Source organism: Nuphar pumila, chromosome 13 (assembly GCF_984573655.1).
Source record: "Nuphar pumila chromosome 13, dmNupPumi1.hap1.1, whole genome shotgun sequence".
In the NCBI taxonomy this organism is placed as follows: Eukaryota; Viridiplantae; Streptophyta; class Magnoliopsida; order Nymphaeales; family Nymphaeaceae; genus Nuphar; species Nuphar pumila.
This window is the reverse complement of record NC_143261.1, coordinates 3909290-3933689: the sequence shown is the minus strand read 5'-3', so window position 1 is coordinate 3933689 and position 24400 is coordinate 3909290. Positions and strand designations below refer to the sequence as shown.

The 24400-nt window shown below is 36.5% G+C and overlaps 1 pseudogene across 1 annotated transcript; it reads right to left on the bottom strand.

Moving 5' to 3' along the window:
* Window positions 1-540: 540 nt before the first annotated feature.
* Window positions 541-1484, bottom strand: LOC149817561 (ethylene-responsive transcription factor ERF039 pseudogene; annotated as a pseudogene). The gene has a single exon (XR_016427106.1). The product of XR_016427106.1 is annotated as an ethylene-responsive transcription factor ERF039 pseudogene (transcript).
* Between the last annotated feature and the right edge of the window lie 22916 nt (window positions 1485-24400).

Below are 24400 nucleotides of genomic sequence, written 5' to 3'. Positions count from 1 at the left end.
TCAGAATTGTATCGGACTCGAGAGAATTAATGGCTGATTCCGATTCTGAACTGAATTGTCTTATTTTTAACCAGCAGATGACACGTGTCACAAAATATTAAAATAATATAAAAATAATATTAAAAATAAAAAAAATTGTATTTTAAATCATTATTAAAAAATTAAAAATAAGCTGAATCAGCTTGGTTTAGCATCGATTTCTACGATACGAGTCGGCAGATTCAGGCCAATTCCCACAACATTGATAGTCAAATCCTAATCCAATTAGAGCTTACACACTGATTAGATCAAATACATGTAATGGGTTAGGATCTTGACGAACATAATCAGGCTTGTGTTCAGATTCAAACTTGGATGTAAAATTGTTAAACGTGAATTTGAGTCCAATTATCGTTTGGATCTAGATTTGGTTACCGGATCCACTAAATGGGCTGGGATTAGGTTAGTTATCTGATTTGAACCTGAACAGTTAATTACATCCTAGATACCTTTCTTGAAGTCATGCCTGCAAGCTTTTAGCAGAAACAGAGAGCAAGTCGGTGCACAAAAAAGGGACTAATTTTATTATGTAGAAAGATGGTGTAACATTGAAGCAGAAGGACACACATACATACAAGTTGAAGATAAAATCTATATAACAAAATGAAGTCCCCTGTTGCTTTTGTAGGTCCTTCCACTTACCAATTTATGTCTACTGAAATGTACAGACATTATTGTGGTAACAATCACCAGCAGTAATCCCACAAAGTGGCCTCCTCTTGCCGGAATCCGGTATCGATTCCGGCCGGCAGCCACGTGGGGAAGAGGTATAGGTTATCGGCGACATCGTGAAAGAGATCCGGTAGATTGAAGAGCACCTCATCCTCACCGACACCGTTGTAGGAAACTGTGTTGGTGGTGGTAGATGGGTGAGCTGATCTAGCGGACTCGGTGGTTGGCTCAACAGCATGCACCTTTGGGACATCAAACATGAAGGCAGCAGCCTTGGCTGCAGCTGCTTGGATGTCCCGCGGAGACGTAGTCGCCGGCCTTGGCAGATCCGGTGCAAGTTCTGGGAAATTGAGGTGTGCCGATCGGCCTTTAATTGTGAGCGCAGCGACGTCATGCGCCCGTGCCGCCATCTCCGGCGTTGGGAAGGTGCCGAGCCAAATTCTGGACTTCTTGCGCGGTTCACGTATCTCGGACACCCACTTGCCCCAGTTCCTCATCCGAACACCCCTGTACGTCGGGTGCTTGCCGTCTCTGCGCCGCTTCCGGGTTTCATCACTGCCCGTCTCAGATGATCTCCTTGTTGTTTCATCATACTGGCATTGGTTACTCCTCCTGCATTCTGGCTGCGTTGAGGCATGAGCGTAGGCCAAAGTTGTGGCAAATGTGATGGTGCTGGTAGGAGCAGCAGCAGGAGCCAAGGAGGAGGAAGAAGAGCTAGTGTTGTGTGGCTCATCCATGATTGAGTTGGTGCACTAGGAATGAGTATGAATGAGTGATGTACCAAGCTTTTATTATTCCTCAATCAAAATGGGTGTTTGGGAAAGCCAAGTATGGGTGGGGCCCGAGCAAAAGTGAGAGGTGTGTATACCATATTCCTTTTCACCACATTGATTAGATGCATTTTCTTTACAACCATGACTTGCCAACAATCTTTTTAGGGGCCAGCCTAAGGTTTGTTGACCTTTGGGAAAACATCCCCATATGGGGGTCGGTGTTCAACTATTTTATCTGAACCCCAATAGCTAAATATGGGGGTGGGTGGACGGCATACTTTACCTGTTGATAGATCTCAATGGGAAGGAGACGCTTTTCACATGCCTCATGGCCTTAACCTCACATGCCCACAAGCGTGTGAGGTAAGGTGGGACCCATATTGTCCCCCACAACTGCCCTACAGTGATGGATACTTGGGGCACCAATCCAATGGAAATACTAATGAATGCCCAGATGAATGGTGATGTTTTTTTATCTTTTCAACACCATGATATACATATATATATGAAAAATAAAAACATACGAAATGAAACAAGCTACAAGAATTTCTGATGCTTTTTTAGAAATTCTAACCCATGTGATTTATATGTTTGTTTTTATGGGAATCACTTTTTGGAACATTTGATTCAGATGCATGGATAGGATTTTATAAGGTTTCAAAAATCAACAGCTTACAATTTTCATAAATTTTTTAGACTCCAAATACCATTTTTCCATAAAAAATGCATGATCCAAATGTTGTTTTTTAGTAAATCAATTGTGCTGACGACATCTGCGGGGTCAAAATTTTGAAAAAAACAAACTAGAAATGCACTATAATGTTTCATTTTGTAGGTTTTCATTATATATATATAAGCTCATAACAGGATATCTGAACCATAAAGGTAGTTTGTCATGTCATATATATATATATATATATATATATATATATATATATATATATATATATATATATATATATATAGAGAGAGAGAGAGAGAGAGAGAGAGAGAGAGAGAGAGAGACCGTTAGGTATGTAACTACCTGCACAATTGCAATGATTGTTCATCGCGGGGGTTCATGGATGGCCACCGTAAAAAATGCTAAAAGCATTTTTTTACTGCCACTAAAGGTCCCGATTTCTACTGAGACCTTTAGTGACAGTTTTTTTATCGCCAAAGACCATCCCTAAAAAGGCAAAAACATACAAATAGTATGTTTTTGCCCCTTTTTGCATTTTTTTTATAGTCATCCATCAAGCCCCGCGATAGACTGCCAACGCAATTGGGCAAGTAGCTGCACACCCAAGGGTTGTGCAGCTACCATTTTATATATATACACTTAGCTAACATACGAGGGGGGCATGGTTAGAGTACTGACAGCATTTTATGTCACAGACACAAAAACATGGCCACAGTCAATGTGGCACCTCCAAGCTCATAACAGGATGTCTGAACCATAAAGGTAGTTTGTCATGTCTATATATATATATATATATTACTTTGTGCATGGCGCTAGCTCCTGCTTCTGCAAGTTTCTCAAAGGTAAAATAAGGATGGTGATAGTGATGGGTGAGCTACTCCTCACAAGGTTACAAAAGAACGTTTTGTCACAGTGACAATCGCAGGCCGGTATTGAGTTGCTAGATACAATTGTATACGGTTCTAACGCAGTACAAAACATTATTGAAGCTTGATATAATTGCATGAGCAGGGACTCTCAGGCAGTAAAGGGTACATATTTTTCTCCTGATAACAAGTATATATTTTAAAGCAATGGCACAAATTGATTTCGTTGTCAAAAATATCAGTGTGGATTCCTTCAAAAGAAAATACCAGTGAGAAAAATCATGTGTCAAATTTATAATTTTCTTCTGTAATTGATAAAATGCCGACATGTATAAATATTAAAAATATTGAAAATATATTAAACTCTAAACAGTGTATTATTGTCAATAGCATGATAAAAGAGTGACATTTTCAAAACATGTAATAATTGAAAACGCCTATTTTTTGTTTGCGGCTGTTTCAACTTTTCAAAATATTGCGATTAAAATTGTGATAATTTCAAAATATTGGCGATATTTGTGACAGTTTTAAACAAAAAGAATCCTTTGCATAATCTTATAGAACAAACAAATGTATTAATTCCCATTCAGAAATATCAACCACATTGAGTAACAAAATTGAACTTAACCCCACCTTGTCCGGTATATGTAGGTGGTTGAAGCTTTGAAAGTGTTACTAACGATTAGGGGTGTAGGATCGGGTTTACCCGGATCTGACCCATACCAAACCCTATAGGGTCCTGGTATGGTGATAAATAAGAAGACCGGATTAATACCTGGGTGCAGACCCAAAGGTCCAATTAATACATGAGCCGGACATAGTTTGTGAAATTTTATACCAGACCTGGAAGAGCAGTACTATGTAAAAATGATAAAAAAAATTATTATCTTACAGGGTATGGCCCGGGTCTGGTTTAATATGTAATTCTTATAGTGCCTGTGTATAGTTTCTCTTATGGTGGGTCCGATTAGACTCAGGTCCATACCTGATACCATAACTGAAAATCGAGGTCTGGTTTCACCTGGGTTCGAACCAAACCCAACCCGTTGACACCCCTACTGACGATGGACATAGAGAAATACTAGAAACTAATGAAGCAAGAGTGTTGAAGTGAATTTGAGTCACATGAACTCTGTCAAATACTAACTTTTTTTTGTTTATTAAAAAAAAAAGGGAGAGAGAGAGAAAGGTCAAGACCAGCCAAACTAAGTGAACAAAACAAAACTTACTGGAAAATGAACTCTCAAAAGTCATTGCCGTGGGTCAATGCAGTGTTTGGTGTTGTACCTTTCTCTAGTTTTCCTTTTTTTTTCCTTTTCTTTTTCAAATTTTCCTTACCCTTTAACTTTCCTATCACTCACGTTAGGAATCAAACATGTTTGATTACTCTGCCATTTAAGATAATTCTCAATCAATGACATAATCATTTGTTTTAATGATTACACTGGCTTTGACCGTTCTAAATGTCAAAAAGATCCTTAAGATATGCCCTTCAATCATTTCACTTGGGTTGGCATTCCCTTTTTCTTTAGAAAAAATACTACGTTAAAAAATAGTCATTCATATTGTAACGTCTTAAATTTTGAAATAAAAAATTAAATGTTTTTTTATACAATAAGAAATAGCATGAAAACTCTTTTAAACACGGTTTAAGCAGTGTACGAGTTACAGTTTCCAGCTCTGACTATAAAACTAGAATTAACTTAATCAAATCATCAATTAAATTAAAATAAATCAAAATACTAGTCTCAATCAAAGTTTATAATTCTAATGAACTCAAACATAATGAATAAAACAACTCAAGTCCTCCCCAAAGCCTAAAAAGAATGTGACTCTTATGGCACCACCTCGAGTCTCCTGTTAACTTACTCTTTACCTGAAAATATTAAAAGTAAGAGCATTAACAATAATCTCTTAAAAAACACCTTACAACATAAGCTTGGAAAGAATACAAACACACAAAGCATATATCTTTCCAAAAATAATTAATTCATAGCATAGCATGGCATTAACTTAACATACAAATACATCAAGAATCATGATTGCAATGATGATAAACATAAGCATACGGGCTTTCACAGTTAATCATTATTACCTCCAAATAAGACACCTGCTTCCACATCATTAGTAATCAAAACCATAAAAAGATAAAATCAAATATGCCAACATATGCATGAACTCATATGAACATCATCTAATGCATTATTATATTATTTTTCTTTTACTATCCTGTATGGGTACACTTTCAAAAACTTAACTCACACTCACCAATTAGTTGTGGTGTTTATTATGCCATGTGTTTTAATTTTTTTATCGATTCGAAGAGTCCAAAAAATGTCCACTAGAAAGGTTCGTGACTAAGAAAAACTCAAAGTGATCCATAAGAAGTCAATTTCTACTACAGTAATCACAAACATACATCCTTAATTTGGTATATCAAAATTTACTTTTAGTGTTCATCCTCAATAATTTACTGTATCTTGAAAACAAGTTCCACTCCGGATCACCTGGTCTTGAAAATGTATAACCTCACAAGGAGTTTTTGCCCTAGTCGGATTACCTGGTCTTGGTTAATATACTTTTTTATAGGGATTTACCATCTTAGTTGGTTATCAGATCTTGGTCAATGCACCTTCTGACTGCGATTTACCGTCCTAGTCGGATCACCCAATCTTGGTCATATACACCCTCACAGATAAATTTTTTTGGAACAGTTTTTTAATATATCTATTGTGATATAGGCATAAACACAGTTAATCACTCACAAAATCAATAGTCATCAATTCAGGCACAAACATATATGCATTCAATATACATCACATCATAAGTTACGATCTTATGACAATTCAACATTTAATCACATGTTAGTATATCAATAGGGTTCTACGATCCATTAACTCCATCATTGAGCTTAAACATTTATCGCATGCATTTGTAACCTCAACTCATATAGCATTTCAATATCACATATAAGCACATCATCAAACCCATTGACATCATAACATAGCCACATGTAACATCACATTTCATATTATTTAAAATTTATACGTTCATAAATTAAACTTCAAAGCATGTGTATTCGATTCATTGAATCAACTATATCGCATAATTCAAAACATATGTATTTCATAATATAAAACATTTAAACCTCAAGCATATGTATTTTCTATGTACGTTATTCAAGTCATACATATGTAATTCATACATGCACTATCAAAAGCTCATGAACATACATAAAAGCTCATAAACACACATAAAAGCTCGTAAAAACTATACATATATTAGAATTTAGATATATTAAAGTTAGTGTAAATTTTTTCTACATGACTTATAACACATTACATGTCATGTACCACTCTACATGCTATACGAGACTCATTTCAACATAGCATAAACCATGAATAACATAAAATATCTCATGTATGCCAATACACACTACATGACATATCTATTTGCTTAAAACTCATATGCAAGTAAGGAATCATATTAATTTTTTATTTTTTATTTTTTTAGGTGTTGGATTCTACGAATTCAGATAGTTCTAGTGCCCTATAAGATTTTTTTTGTGGTACTACAGGGTGTATGGAGATCCAAGATAGGTTTTATTTTTTATTTGTATTTTATTTTAATGCAATTTTTGCTTGTGGGTCCAGATCCTCAACATCTTTTGGATCTTATCCAAGATCCAAACCTTTGTTGGACCCCCATGGGTGGTGCCACTTAGAGTGGACATCCATGACCATAATTTGAAATTCTCATTTGACTCAAAGTCAAAATTAGCTGTGGAAGAAATTTTTAATGCCCCTGAGCTAATTTTGGCTTAGTCAAGCCTTGGGAGAGCCCTAACTTGGGTAAGGGTTCTCTCTCTTTAATGAGGCCCTTTCCCTATGTTGAATAAATTCTAGGGGGAGGGGGGGGGGTCAACCATTTTTAGGAAGCTTGAATTTTGAAAAAGAGAAGAAAGGAAAAATCAACTTTGGTGGTGTGAGAAAGGAGAAGAGTTCTGTGGGTGGAAGACCCTTTCATTGTTGTTGTTTACCTTGGTGGAGGCTGCTGAATATCGTGTTCTTTGATTTTATGGTTGCAAACAAGATAACACCTTCCCAAACTTGTTATCTTTAGCATTGTGTCTTGTGTATTTTCTGTCTTGACTGATAGATTTCGTGTTATAGATTGTGAAACTATTTCTAAAGTGTTAATGATATTTTTCATGTGATTTAAGTTGTTCTAAAACTCATTTTGGTTTATGCATGTTTGGGTTTTGCTGAATTTCATATTTTTGCTCAGGTATTCATTTCTGCACTCGGGTCTGTTTGATACAGTCCCAGTGTTTTGACGGTATCTCCATAGATACTAGTTCACCTTTAACTTTTTTGTTTATCATTTTTCCTGAATCATTTTTGTTAGGCCATAAAAAATTCTGGCAAATTTCAGACGTCTGGACAAGACCAAAGTTCTGTTCTGTCCATTGCATCTCTGCTACTATTCTGTGATTTCATCATATCTTCTTGTTTAGTGGACAAAAATTTGCAAATATTGGAAAGCTAACATCTGGATCTCAATCTTTTATGTCTATGATTTTCCTGAATCGATTCTGATGTTAGCCTAAAAGAGCCTCCAATCACTGTTGATCAAAAGATATTTTAGATCTGGACTGTCCGTTATATTCCTGATAGCATCTCATATTTGTAGTGCATCTTTGTCATTCCCACTTTGCTTATTGAACTAAAGCATGATCTGAAAAGATAATATTCTGATTGAGAATCCTCATGTTTTGAGTTTTTGCTAGATCCATTGTTTGCTATGTCAAAAAAGTTGATTATTTTTCTACATGCTTGAGACCCTATTCATCATCTCATTTATCATAGAAAAGAAAATACAACATTGTAATTTAGGCATAAGTTTCAACATCTTGCTCCAAAAATTACAAACTCAGATTCGTTGGAAAGATAATAAGATTTGGCATAACTTGCCTGTTTGAAGTTTTCCCAAACTTCATCAGCAGAGGGATAAAAATCTCTCTCCAAGTAGTCGGACTGGACACCTGCATGTTCTGGGTATCCTATCCATCCGTCTGACAGAATCTGTCATATCTCTACCAATACAGATCCAAATCCAGAGTTTTTAGATCCGTTGGAAAGGCGTGCACATCATGCAACTTTCTCATGTTGGCTACCTCTATCAAAATAAAGTGCTCAGAACTCGAATCACAAATTGTTTGAGTCATGTTCGTACTCACCTGCTTTACTTAGTTTTCGCGCCTGAAGGTCTATTTGAATCTTGGATCCTGGATTGACTCCAATGCCGACTCCACCATTATTTTGGTATCAAAGCTTTTGTTGTCGCTACACTACTATTAGACCATTATCCTTAGCCTATCTGAACCCTAAAAAATTTGTAGTCATACTAAAGGGTATCAGTTATCATATTCAAGTGATAACTCAAATAATCCCAATTTTGTTTGCCCGTAGAAATTCTGCCAGAACCTGACAAAAAATTGCTTAATAAAGAAGCACTCACCAGACCTAATCCGAGAGAAATCTCAACCTCCCAAGATTTTTGGTGTTAGCTATACTTGTTAGCTTTCGAAAGAATATGATTTTACCAAAAATTCTATCATATATTTTTTTTGGATTTTTTGGACTAGACCTTATCTTGGACAGTTCCAGATCCAGATTTTGTGTAGAATCCTGAATTTTACCTTACTTATGTGAAACTTTGTGATTCTTAAATAATTAATCTAGTTTTTTTATTATTTTTATCAGATTCATTCATATAATAACCATAACATATCAAAAAATTAGTCATACAAATCAAATTATTGATTTATGGAATTTTCTACAGTACCGAGTGTCGAAATTTGCTCTGCACATAGGACAATTTTTTTTCTTGTGTTATAGCAGTCATAACCCTCAATTTCGTACCACCACTACGACAATAGTTTTATGCGACACCTATTAGATGTCTAGAAGGTCTCAACAAAAAGATTTTGCTAGAAGTGATTTGGTTTGAGATTTATAAATGTTTTACTATAATGAATCAATTAGGAAAATCATGATAGCGTGTGCATCATAATATAAAACATGGTACATATAGGAAAACCACAAGCATCAACGAGTAATATTATTTTTCAATCATGCATCAACTATATATACAATACAGACACACCATGTAGGCTCATAGCACATGATCATAAAACATGCATCAAATCCTAAACTTTCAATATAACTTATTATTTATGCACATAATATATAGTTTAAGATACTAGCATGTTAAATCATCATAGAACATATAAAATAAATTTGCAAAAACATGATTCATATTGTAAACACATGAAATAAAATAAATATTTATTCAATCATATTAGAAACAACGATATATCAATATTAAATCATGTAGGAACATGGAATTATGTGTTTCATACTACCTGATTTTTTAATTTGTCCGTTCAGGCATAGTTTTACCGAAAACGTATTCTTAAATTTGTTTTAAAGCATGGTATTATTTAAAAAAATAATTTTAAAATACTTTCTATAATTTATTCTAGGTATGATCCATAATGGACCATCCCATAGAATCGGCAAGGCGCATAATCTATGCACTTGCATTTGATTTATGGCTATGAGTAAAATGAATCCTACCTAAACTAAGTTTTTTGATGTGCTAACGCCTTTATCTCTCATTGTAACCATGAGTTGCAGCTTCAATGGTTGCCCATACACCACCCTAGGTGTGGAGAAAGGAATAAGAAGATAGAAAAGAAAATGAGAGAAAATAGAGAGATTGTAGAATCCTATTGAGAATGAGAGAGGGAGAAAGAACTAACCTTATTAATCTTTCTCACGAGGACCTCTATTTATAGATGGACTTAGGCAAAAGTCTCCCCTCTAATATAAGAGGTTAATATCTATTAATCTTTTTTATTGATAAAACAAAAACATAAATGATGGGTCTTAGCTTATTAAATTTTAAAATTAATTAAACTAAATAAGAAATGCGGAGACTTCTCACCCTGGCTTGGGCTTCAGTGGCAGGGTAACCTTTCAAGAAGCCTACATACACAAAGACTCATCAGAATTCAACATTTAAATAGTTGATTTGATAGACATCGAAACATATATCATCGTGGTTATCTTAAATTTAATCATATGCACACAGATCGACCGGAAAAAAATAGTTGATGCCGAAAAACACAATTTTTTTACCTGCAAATAGTCATGAACTTCGACCGACTTGAACATCAAGGTTGACTTCGATTTAATAGGTGAGCCAATATCAATTGGCCGAAATTTATGTCGAAACAGTAATTGTTCGGAGTGTCCCACCCTATAGGTCCAATCTATTTGAGATTAAATCAAATGATCAAATCAAGTCAGGTCCAAACTCCTTAATTAAGAGACTAAATCCAAAATCTAATCTAAATCCATATTGGATCTAGTTAATATGGTTTAGATTTATATCCAAAATTTATTAATTAATCTAAATTTGTATTAGATCTAATTACTAATGTCTAGATCCATATATAACCTATCTAGAATCTACTATTTTGGTAATTATTTATATTTTCAAGTGTCATGGGACTCACCCAAAAGATTTCTACGTGTTTTGGAATTGCCACTTGGCGTAGAGATTATGAAATTAACTAAAATACCCTTAGCCACCTCCAAGGCCTCCTGTGAGCACTGCATTGACATATGGTGCTTCACTAGGCTTGATCCGCTACAAGATCTATGGTTCATAACGAATCTAACTACTATCCTTATTCAACTTAAACTCTTAAATTTTACCTGAATTTACTTGATTTTAACTTGTATTTTGCTTGAATTTAAAAGTTAATATAAATAAAAAATGTAGGTGTTATACATATCTTTGACTAAAACTCGTTTGGGCATTAGTTGTTATGTACGTATGCACTGCAACCGTTTCAAGAGTTTTGATCCGTTCATTTTTTGTGGTGTATACAAAGGACACAAGTTATCTAATGTATTGAACTGATTTTGATGAACCAGAGCAGATCCAGTACTTGGCCGAGTACCTCACAAATGTATGGAAGTCGTGCATCTCCACCCTCCATGCCACCCCCTACCCTAATGAGTAGTGGTGTCAATGGGTCAGGTTTAACGCAGACCTAACCCGTACCAAACCCTATAGGGTTAGTGTTTGGTGATAAAGAAGGAGGTTCGATTAGAATTCGAGTCGGACTCAAAGTGTCCAATTAATATATGAAACTGGGTTGGTTTGTGAAATTTCATACCTGACCCTGGCCCGACTCGAGTTTCAATTAAGATCCTCAAATTTTCAATGTAAAAAAGATTATTTTTTTTTATTTTATTGGGTATGGTCCTATGGTGACCCCTTGTAGTCTCGGTTGTGATTCCTGTTCCCGTAGGGCTTTTGATCCGTTGATACACGCTCCGACCTGACTTTGTGATTATTGCCCTTTGAGGCGCTACTTAGCCCTCTGGATATATAAATAAATTGTCTATGACTACAAAACAATTGCACAAGTTGTTAATACTTTCTCTAAATGAGTGTAAGGTTAAGCCACTTTAATAAAATAATAGATATCATATATAAAGTGTTTAAATACAACATAGGGTTTTAGGGTTTAGATACGATATATTGAAGAAATAAAGAGAAAATTGTACAATTATATTAAATTATGAAATTCTCCCTTTAATCAAGCACATTGCATCTATTTTAACTTTAAACAATGCAAAAAAAATACTATAAGATTTTTATCAAAAAGTAAATAATTAATAATTTTAAATAACACATATCTTAACTTTTTAGCGTTTTGATGTGATAGAAAATGTGTTTTTCACATGTTTCAAAAATGTTGAGTTTCTCTTATCAAAAATAAATTTTTATTGAATGTGCTTCTCGCATGTAGATGGAGTTTCTAGAAGCCTTGCTTCAAAGCGAGGATCCTAGGCTCAAAGTTTTACGCATCTATGATGATGATCGTAGGTATGGCAAGCTGAGCTAGCGCGACTAGGTCTTCAATCGCTGATGTGGCTTCTTCGAAATGACATATCATTATTCAAATTAGGGTTGTCTTGTTGTTTGTTAACAAAGCTAGAGGGCCAAGGGTTAAGGTTCTAGTCTATATAAAAGGGTTTGTCACATAAAAGAGCCAAGGGTTTATCACATAAAAGAGCCAAGGCTTTGTGTTGGAGCTATGTCACAAAGACATGCGTATGATCTGACATGGGATTCGAGTTTGGCCTGCGTAAGGTTAGAATTTTCTTTGCGAAATAGTGTACGATGCCATGGGATTTTAGTTTTGTTGGATAAAAGTCTATTTTTATTTTTGATATATAAAATGTATTTTTTCCTGAAATATTTATAAACATACTAAAATAGCGACAGTTGGGATCGAAGTTGTGTTGCTGACTCATCACCATAGTGACAAAAATTTAAAACGGCAAAATCTCGGTAGTAAAAAACTCGAGATTTTGAAATTTTTCATAAATCTCACATTTTTCAGCAAAATCTCGACAATAAAAAAATAAATTAAAAATATAAAAAATAAATTTTATAAGAAAATATAAATAAAATATATTTAAGAATAAAAATCTTGAGGGTTTTCACGATAAATATCCGCTAAAATTGTAAATATCGTGCTATTTGTCACAGTTTGAAAATCTCGCAAAAAATTGTCGTTTTAAACTTTCAGGCATTTTCTCGTCGATGTTTGTTACAGAGCTCATCACCCACGACACACTCTCTAAATGGTGCGTCACTATGGCATAGTTTTAGAGCTGGTAGCTGGGATGAGAATTGAGGATTTGGGTTTAACTAAACTTGCTCAAACTTAGTGGTGATGGTTTGGGAAAAGATGTTGGCACATTTGCTTTGATCACAGGTGGGATGAGCAATAGCAATTGAGAATCCAAAAGCCATGATTCTTGGTTATAAGTCCGTCTTGTAACCTTATAACCTTTTTTTAATGTAACCAATTTTCACAGCATTCAAGAGGGGAGCATTCTATCAAATTTCACTAAAATTTGAGAAAAGGCTATGATTGTGATTTGCAATCACAAGAAGTCGAGAAGATCCAAGAATCATATTCATTTCAAACATGTGAGAAGGTAGTTTGTGAAAATGAGAAAGGAGGTGAGACAATATCTCCTTTGTATTTGAATTGGCAACTACCACCTCTTAGAGCCTCAAGGAATTTGGTGCAGTGGAGGGAGCTTTGGCCACTAGATTGTGGTAAGAGTTCCATTCCCATAAGTGTCAAACCCCTTGCATTAATGAGGGCAAGGGATAAGGGCTCAGCCAAAGGGGTGACTCCCTAGAAGCAAGCGGTGCGCCACAGGTTTATACCATCGGGAAAGCGACCATAAGTATGGCAGACTTTGCCTGCATGACTAGGTCTCTGATCCTGATGGTGGTTTCCACGTCCTTCATGAAAAGAAAAAACTACCACCTCTTAGAGTTAGTAGCTGTCGATTTTAGGAATTAATGGCTTCTACTTTTTCAAATCCATAAGCTCCTCAAGACTCTCAGCTCCCAAACGGAAGCCTAAAGAAAGCAATTGCTTGTTTATATCCACTAATTTCCTTAATAAGACCAGCTATCAAAAAGTTGAACTAAAGCACCAATTACACCTAGTCCACACAAGGGCTCCACTCATATTGTAGGGCAAACATTACCAAGTTAATGGGATGTCACAAGTTCCAAACCTATAGGTATGTGCCTTCTCTGCGAGGTCAAAGCTGGGGGAGGGGTAAGGTTTTATGCCAATGAAATCAGTGAACAATGCGGATTTTTTCCCATGGTTTTTCGAAGAAAAAAAAATGAAGCATCACTTTAAGCGGGTAGGAAAATTGGACAAAGACACATTTCAACTTAGAGCTCTCAAAACAAATTATAGAAAATCTAAAGAAGATGCATTAGGCTGATCATTCAAATTCAATGGTTGATCAACTGTTTGTAGGCCCGAAGTACATAATATTTTCTGCATCTCAATGGTGGTATGTAGGTTTTAGAGGAAAAAAGGGAAATTCACGTGTTAGCCAAAATCAAAGAGAGTTCCTTTTTACCAAAGGGGGCTTCGTGTGGTTGGTAGGAGCTATCAAATGCACGTCTCCTTGTGGTGAGACGTTGCAGGTTCAAAACCCCAGTGGTACCATTGAATAATAAACTGGTGGGGTCTGCCTAACCCCAGCTTGCCTTTCAAGAAAAAAAAAAGTCTTAGTCCACTTCAACGTTAAAAAAGGGATTTGTTGTCACGTGAATCATGTATTTCATTTGATCGAACATTTGGAGTGCACATTTAGGTCGGTTGTAGTCACAAATTCGATAGAAAAGAAGGAATAATGTGAATTATTTATTTTTTGAGATTTCCAAATGTGGGGCATGTGATGAATTTTGTGGTCGATTAAGGCCGTGTTTATGGATCTCAAGGGATCCTAAAATCGACATGGATAGGGTCACTAGAATCCAATAGGGCATGTGCACCGGAATGAGGGGTTAAACTTCCAACCTTGTGAATAACACTCTCCCTTTAAGCTATTTCAGCCCTCTCCAAACTTTGGACTTGTTTGTAGTTCCCCATTTGAGCTATTGTTCTTGCTCACTCTGCTTGACATTGCCATGGCCATGAGCCATTATATAAGCAACCAAGGAGGCTGTATTAATTTCATCATTAAACTTGAAAATAATGCCCCATTAGTTTTGTAACTTCATTCATAAACATCATATAGGTTATCATTCAACCATTAAGTCAAGATTAATATTCACATTAATCTTACTTAATTGATTTAATTATAATTTATAATGAACCCAGTTGACTCTTGGGGTTGTTCATATCCGGATAAGATCCAACACTCGTTAGTAGCTAAGGATGCAATTACATAATCCTCAAAATTTGTGGTTTTAGCAAATCCACATTGTTGTTTGGGATAAGTGGTTATCACTTTCAGTTGTGCAGCTGTTTAGAATTCAGCTGAAAAGTTGAAATTATAACTGAAAGATAATTGGGAAGGTGGTCGGAGTAGGCACGAGTGTGAGAACTGGTGTAACATTTGCCAACTACCACCTCATGTAAGTGAGAAGTGAAACATGAAAGGTGTTAAAAACCATCCAGTTCCATCATTTTCTACATCCATCCCAAACGACTTTGGCAATGGGTATTCCACACTTCTCACTCCCGCCCCGCCTAGCTAGATTCCAAATAGGCACTAAGTTGAATGGTGGAATTCTTTTTTTTTTTTTGGAGATATTGAAACCAACAAGGAGATTTTATCTAAGGTGTATGTGCATACAAAAGTATCCAAGGCCAAAGAACCATAATTTTGAAGCACAACTGCCCTCTACTTTTGGTGTTCAAAGTGATTTCTAGTAGCATAATAATGAAGGTGAAGGATTAAAAAATAAATACCTCTTTGAAGCGAAAACATAAAATTGATCGTTGATGCTCGTCTTGCTCAACAGATGCGTGCCCTCACTTGGAGAGAACGACGAATCCACAAATCTAAGTGCTCCACAATACACTGTCACCACGAAGATGGCCTCACTGTCTTCTTCTTCTTCCTTTTCAAAACGTGCACTCACTGTGCACACTCTCCTCTCTGTTGTGATATCTCTCACACACACAATGCTCCAGTACCCTCTCCTCTCTCTTCTTTTGTGATATCTCTCTCTCTTTTTTTTTTACGTAAAAGAGGAATAAGAGAAAAAGATGGGGAGGTGGGCGGTTTCCAAACCGCCCCCTCATCAAAATGTGGGTCAGGTCCGGATCTCGCCCATCATGGGCGGACCCGGTACCCAACCCAACAGAAGGCTTAAGACGACAAGTCAATGTCCAAGCCACCAGTGAGCGTATGTGAACATAGCTCAACCTTTTCATGACTTGTTTCAAATAGAAGCTTAAACTTGCCCCAACCTGTCGTTAGGAAGCCACAGTCAAACATAAACCACAACATAAATAGAGAAAACAAGAGAAGACACAAGATTGACTTGGTTTAGCACTAAGGCCTACATGAGCCGGCGAAAGAGTGAGAAAGTCCACTAGCAAAGCAAGAAATATAATGGCAGAATACAGAACTCACAAAACCCTAATTTCCAATAAACTGAAACTCTCAATATGCCAAACTCCAAAAAAGAAGGGGTTGTATATGAAAGGGAACCTCATTGAAATCCCATTGTATATGGTGCCCAAAATATTTTTGGTTCAGATCATGTATCGAAACGGGTCTAAAGTTCAAGGCACTCAAACACACGTAAAATAACTCTATTCAATGTTCATATCACATCATTTTTTTCTTAAGAATTATCTTGTTATTCTCAATTATGACATACAACCCGTTTGAATGCCTCGAACCTCAAATTCAATCATTGGATTTTGGTAGGTCTGCAAAGTCCGGCTCAGACTTGTCTGAGTTATAAATAAACAAGTGGAGCTTGAACACAAACTCAAGCTCGTTAAATATAAATGATCCGAGCTTGATCAAGTATTAGAGCTCGGTTAAGTGGGTAGTGTATTTGATGTTTGTGCGAGAGGCACATGCTGTTTAAGCTCGGCTCGAGCCCGGCTCATGTGCACCCTAGATTTTGGAACGAGGCCCATGTTAAATCCTTCTCTTATACAAATAAGGGTTGTCTATTCCCCTGATTTGGGGAGGGTGGTGTATGTTCGCCCCTGATGATTCACTGAATCCCGCGTCTGTGTTCGGGGGTCCCGAAAAGCACCACGTATATAAGCACATGGGGCTCGTATTCCCATGTATGTTGACATCACTCAACATTGGAGTCTGGTGCGGTTGCAAAGACTTAAGTACCCTTTCTTGCTATTCTTGCCATAAAATGACGGCTTGAGAAAATGATAAAAATGACCTTCATTGAAAAAAGGAAAACAAACAGTTCAAATAAAGGACAAACATGTCATTCATCCAGAAAGTCGAGGATAATGTTGACTCTTCAAAGTCCACATAGCGAAACGAACCTTAGCCGATGATCTGATGGTGATCCAGCGAAACGATGGTGAGCCGGTGATCCGATGGTCATCCGGCGAAACGAACCTGAGCCATCAAAAATGTCTGTTTGAACTTTTCATCATCATCTTCTTCTTCTTCTTCTTCCTTCTCCGTAAAACACTGTAAAACCCTCTCTCTCTCTCTAGAGAAGAAATCAATGGAGGCAAAGAGTTCATTCTGGAGAAGGCCATGAACATCAACCCTCTCACTCTCTCTCCCTTCTCTTTCTCCTTCTGTGCACATCCAGCAGACGATTCTACATTGCTCCATCAAACACCGACTGACCTGCACACTGACTGTAACATCGTTCAACTTGATGAGTTGTGGAGCTTGATTCATAGTTTTTGCTCTTACAGGAGGGGGTTTGGGGGCTCCTCCCAACGTGGGTAGCATCATTCAACTTGATGAGTTGTGGATCCTGATTTAGAGTTTTTGCCCTAACAGAAGGGGGGTCCGGAGGCTCTCCCCCGGCGTGGGTCCCACTGCGCGGTCAACAGGCGGGGGGTCCAAGGGGGGGATATCTAACAACGATTTGTAGTGTCTTTCGCAAATGACTGTAGTGATTTATAGTGTTTTTGGGTCTCCATCGAGCCCCACAACGATTTATAGTATTGTTGAATCTCACTATAGCGATTTGTAGTGTCTTCTATAAATCACTATAGCGATTTGTAGTGTTATTCAGTAAGCAAATCGCTACCCGAATTAGGACCAACTTGTCAGGGTCATATCTCTCTAACCAGAGATCATATTCCAAATCCGTAAAAAGTGGTGTCTTTGTTATTGAGTGTAGTTTATTCTTGTAGATTTTCAGCGATTTCTATTGTCATTTCATTTCCCATTTTAACTAAAAACCAGACCTCTATTATTCTGTATTGTGCAACTCAAATAACACAAATTAAAGTACGAACTAGAAATTTCTCATTCGGATGTCTTCTCAAAACCATTCTTGCTTGACATCCACATCTTGATTCTGGCATGCTCCTTGTTAGATTTTCCATTGATTTCTTCCAACCTTTTTTGGAATAAACATATGTCTCTCACCACGACACCCTGTGTATTTTTGACCAAGAAAACCTTCTCACGCTGAAGCCAGCTTTTAAGGCATAATTATTGTAAAATTTATATGCAGTTTCCTCATTATTAAACTGCATTCCTTTTACCGGAACATAGTCAAGTGTACTTCCATGTACATTCCCAGTGCCTACACTTTTGTAGTGTTGTACAACTCAAATAATATAGAATAATAGGAGTCTGGTTTTTAGTTAAAATGGAGAATGAAATGATCATAGAAATCACTAAAATTTGACAAAAATAAACTAGACTCAATAACGAAGACACCACTTTTTACGGATTTGGAATATGACATTCGGTTAGAGAGATATGACCCTGACAAGTTGGTCATAATTCGGGTAGTGATTTACCGCGATTTGCTTACTGAATAACACTACAAATCGCTATAGTGATTTGCGAAAGACACTACAAATCGCTATAGTGAGATCCAACAACACTATAAATCGCTGTGGGGCTCAATGGAGACTCAAAAACACTACAAATCGCTATAGTGATTTGCAGAATACACTACAAATCGTTGTTGGAAGACCGAATAACACTATAAATCGTTGTGAGGCTCGTTAGAGACCTAAAAACACTACAAATCGTTGTAGAAAGACCCGATAATACTACAAATCGTTGTAGAAAGACCCGATAATACTACAAATCGTTGTTAAAAGACCGGACAACACTATAAATCGTTGTGGAGCTCAATGAAGACCTACAAATTTCTATAGTGATTTGCGAAAGACACTACAAATCGTTGTTGGAAGACCGGATAACACTATAAATAGCTGTGAGGCTTGTTGGAGACCCGAAAATACTATAAATCGCTATAGTGATGGAGCCATGTAGGATCTTCTACTGGATGTGCACAGAAGCATAAAAAAAGGGAGAGAGAGAGTGAGAGGGTTGATATTCATGGCCTCCTCCAAGGGAGATTTCTTTCTCGGATAATCCTGCAGTGCAGAGACTGAGTCTTAAATAATCATCTTCGGGCACTTAAGTCTTTACAACCACTCCTTTTCTAGAATCATCATTTTTTTTTGGCACCAATGAAGGGGAGGGTACTTAAGTCTTTGCAATCATATCAAACTCCAACGCTAATTAATGCTGACAAACATGGGGATACGAGACGCACATGCTTAAATACGTGGTGCTCATTGGGACCTCTGAACACAAGATGTAGCTAACTGCCCTCTTCGGGGGAGAACATATAACCTGTTTCGTGATTTGATATCTAAGAAGGGCCTCAGATGTGCATATTTTCAATGGCCTAAGCAACTTAATTCTCCCATCCGAGATTGTTGTCAAAGGAATCCCATCCTTTGACATAGGATGCTCTGTATATCCTATGTTGATCCGGGTGAGTCCACATCTAGGTTAGAATGTGGACAAATCGTAGTTGTTGATTTGATGGCTAGTAGGATGGAACCCAATCTTATGTCAAATGATGGGGTTCGTTCTCTAGTGTTGGGTCTCACAGCTGATAAAACATGGGCCCCACCACAAGCTCATTTTCCAATGGGATATCAATTTCTTAGGTGACTGGATAATTTCTTGGTAATCGATCACCCTATCCCGTTTCCTTTTAATTAGAACTGATGAGAAATCTTAAGCAAATAAGACTGTCAACGAGTAAGGCCCAGACTCCAATTTAACCAAGTTGCATGGTGAGCCCATAAGTTTATGGGCTCAGGTCAGTTGGATACATAGCCTGGGACGGATTCATACCCATCTAGGCAGGAATTTTCAGGGTCCAGGTCAAGATAACTGATTAGCTGATCGGATCGGACCCTAGTCTGATCCAGCTCCTTAGATAAAGACACCCATCAGTCAAACATGGATGGGACCTGATGCCGGATATGGATCAAAAGCCCTAGCGTGGATCAATAGCAGTACATTGGTTGGGCTAGTGAGATGGGTTCATCCGGATCTAATCTTATTTAAGCATATATGATCCGACCAACTGGTTAAGGTGATCCTTATCAAAACTTGTCCCAACCCGATGCTTACCAAATAAATAAATAAACAAACAACTATTGGCCTTTACATTTTCTGCTACTACAACAGATCCTAACTGTAAAAAAACATAATATTAGTAGCAACAGTAATATTAATAATTTTAATTATATATATATATATATATATATTGCCGTTACTATTAATATTATTATCACTATTTTTTTAGAGAAACCCACAGCCTGGTGGTAACAAGTAGATCATAGATCGACCCCTAGGGGGAAAAAAGTCTAGTAACTTCAAAGTGGGACCCAGTGGCCCATTCACCTGGATAAATGGTGCACCCAGCACCCCATTAGAATCCATATCATTGTTTGGTGATCCAGTAATCGAAGAACTGGTCTCACCGAATAAAGTTGGCATTGGTACTTGCCAACTATGGAGTGATAAGAAAGGCTTTTTCCAACATCTCATCAGTACTTGTGTGACTCAGATTGTTTTGATGAGGAACCACAATACATTGGTGCCAGGCCAGAGGTGCAAAAGCGAGCCATTTTTGCTTCCCAGTGGGCTTCATGTAACAGTGGTAGATATCTTACTAACTAGCATGATCCACTTGGATATTGTGCCTCACCAGTAGGTTCTGAATTCAATGGCACTTCATTTGGTCGGCAACCTCAGGTCAAAGAAGTACACTCTCTCTCTCTCTCTCTCTCTCTCTCTATATATATATATATATATATATATATATATATATATATATATAGAAAGGTTTATATTTGGTACAATCGCTTGTACCTACAATCTAGTTTAAATGTTATCATGCGAGTTGTTTTGACACAATCTAACGTCGTAGATGTGTTCAGCATGCCTGATTTAGTAGGAATCGACTCTAAGATCATGTTTTTTTGACGAAAAAAATGTTTTTATGAGTTGAAAAAAATCAATGTCTTCATAGTCTTTGATTTTTGGATCACCACAAAAACCTATATACGTGTACAGATTGGAATCCAAAGATTCAAAAGCCAGTTCCCATTAAACAAAACATGTAGATCATGTCTATGGTGTTAGATATGAGAAAAAAAAAACAAAGGGGCCTGCCTCATTTGCTAGATCGTTTGCACATCCAAAACATTATATATATATATATATATATATATATATATATATATATATATATATATATATATATATATATATATATATATATATATATATATATATATATATATATATATATATATATATGCAGTAGCTCTTATACAGTCATATCTCATAAAACCTATACACCTGAAACTCTGTTTCTCTGAAGTCGTTAGGATGAGTAGCTCCTAAACAGCCTTATCTAAGAAACGAAGTTTCAGGTGTTTGTTTAATCCAAACTCACATAGTATCCTCCGTATCTTACTTAGTAGAAAACATGTACTAAATTAGGCATTTTTTATGTTTAGATGTGTAATTAGAGTGATTAAAGATCGATGACTCATGTTGCACCAAAACTTGAAATAGAAATCGGGGTTTATAATCAAATTGATTCAATCTAAAGCATATGTTTTAGTGAATAAGTAACAACAAATGCATCTATAAGTTAGGATTAAGGAAAAAACAAGTGCTAAGAGGCTGGTTTGAACGATTCTAACTCCATAAATATGTTCAGCATAGTCAAAATAATAAGAATCAACAAGGTCAAAAATTTGATACATTGTAAACCGATGATTTTTCAATCCTTGCACCAAATTCTACTAACCCAAACATGTAGATCACATTTGGAGGAATGCCTTAGAAATGTTACAGTTTTTTACTAAAGGGTTCCTTAAGGGCATGTTTGATGGTTTGTCCAAGGTTGGACGAAATGAACAAAAAGAACGAAACAGAGCATTGGTTTTTAGTTTTGTAACAACTATTCTAAGTCCAACGTTTGGCTGGATCATACTCAAATGCTATGTTCGAAATGTCCGTTTGTTTGATGACGATGTGCAAACAACTTGGACAGTCATGAATAATGGGTCCAATTAAAACAATGAAAATATGTTGAAAGAGCACCAAAGCACATTTAAAAGACTCATTGACAGGAAAATTGTGCATACATGGATACAACTGACGACCCCACACAGGAGACTCCCATCCACGATTCCCCCACATGGATCACCTCTGCTCGCTGTTGGTTGGTTCAGTGAGTTGTATATAACTTGAAGGACTTGAACTAAACAAAAAAGGGATATGGTTGGTACCATAGATTAAACCAAAAAAAGTGGTCAAAGTTGTAATGGATAGAATCATTCGTCTGATGAAAAAAATTCAACTGCATTTTTGTTTTATAGAATGGTTGACAAGAAGGGCAGTTGGCCCAGATGGTATACCTATCGAGGCTTAGAAATGCTTGGGAGAGAAAGGTTTAGAATGATTGACAAATCTTTTTAACTTGATTTGGCGAACAAATAAAATGCCTAATGAGTGGAGGAAGAGTACTTTGGTGCCTTTATATAAGAATATGGGTGATATACAAGATTGCACAAACTATCGTGGTATAAAACCCATGAGTCATACTATGAAACTTTGGAAGAGGGTGATTGAGTCTAGGTTGAGGAAGGTTGTCATGATATCGGAGAATCAATTTGGTTTTATGCCTGGAAGATCAACTATGGAAGCTATACATCTTCTTAAACAACTTATTGAAAGATATAGAGAGAAGAACAAAGATTTGCATATGGTTTTTATTGATTTAGAGAAGGCATACGATAGAGTACCTAGGGACGTTCTCTGGTGAACAATGATGAAGAAAGGTGTTTCTCTCAAGTACATTAGTATAATTAAAGATATGTATGAAGGAGTAGTAACCAATGTCCGCACTTGTGGAGGGGTGACAACCAATTTTCCGATAACGGTTGGGTTACATCAAGGATCTGCTTTAAGCCATTTCCTATTTGCGATAGTGATGGATGAGCTTACGAGATCAATTCAAGAAAATGTACTGTGGTGTATGTTGTTTGCTGATGATATTGTTTTGATTGATGAGTCTAGAGCTGGGGTTAATGCTAAGTTAGAATTATGGAGACAACATTGGAAGCTAGAGGTTTGAAGTTGAGTAAGAGTAAGACTGAATATATGGAATGTCGGTTTAGTAAGCAACGAAGTAGTGATGGGAGTGTAGTGAAGCTTGGTGAGCAAGAAATACCGGTGAATGATTATTTCAAATATTTGGGATTCATCATTCAAAAGTATGGAGAAATTGATGGAGATGTAAATCATAGGATAAAGGTTGGGTGGATGAAATGAAAAAGTGCAACTGGAGTGTTGTGCGATCGTAGAATGCCATTGCGGTTGAAGGAAAAGTTTTATAGGACGACTATTAGACCTGCTTTACTATATGGTACGGAATGTTGGGCTGCCAAGAGACATCATATTAAAAAAATGAGTGTAGCTGAGATGCGGATGCTTAGATGAATGTGTGGAAATACAATAAAAGATAAGATTCGGAACGAGGAGATACGTAAGAAGGTAGGTGTTGCACCCATTGAAAATAAGATGCGAGAGAATCGTTTACAGTGGTTTGGACATATTCAGCGAAGGCCTAATGATGCTCCAGTTAGAAGGTTGGAGAAATGGGAAAATATATTAGTTAAAAGAGATCGGGGTAGGCCTAAGAAGACTTGGATGGAGATGATTGGAAAGGATATGAATGCTTTGAACCTCATCGAGGACATGGCATTGGATAGAAATGATTGGAGGAAAAGGATTCATGTGGAAGACCCAAAATGAATTTCTTTTTTGGTTCATATCGCTGACCCCAATTGTTTTGGGATGAATGCGTAGTTGTTGTTGTTTGTTGTTGCATTCTTGTTTTATAGTAAAGACTTACACATTCCACAACCAATATTATTTATGCACATCAAACAAGCGACATTGCAGGTAAATAGTACTTGGAATTTTAACATTTGGGAGATTATTGCATGTTTTATAGTTAAGCAGTGTTTTTAACGATGCTAACCAGATGAAGATCAATAAATAGTAAGGTGTCAACCGAAATAGGATATTTTAATGAACCTTTTCATGTCCTTTTTCAGAATCCTACATAGTTAAAGAACTAATTTTTCCAAAATCAAACATGAAATTTTCTCTCATGGTTAATCATAAATTGATAGGTACAAAAACTCAGATACCAAAACCAAAATTATACTTTTATAACTTCTTCCAGAGACCATCTTCATCTACCATTGATGGTGGTGATGTCTTTCTGATTATTATTGTTGAAAATGCATCCCCAACAACAGCGATAAGCAAACCATCAAATGGCAAAAAGACATGAACAGACTGCAACTAAGCAGAAGAACATATAAAACCATTTTCTCCTTTTCATTTCTTTAACACATA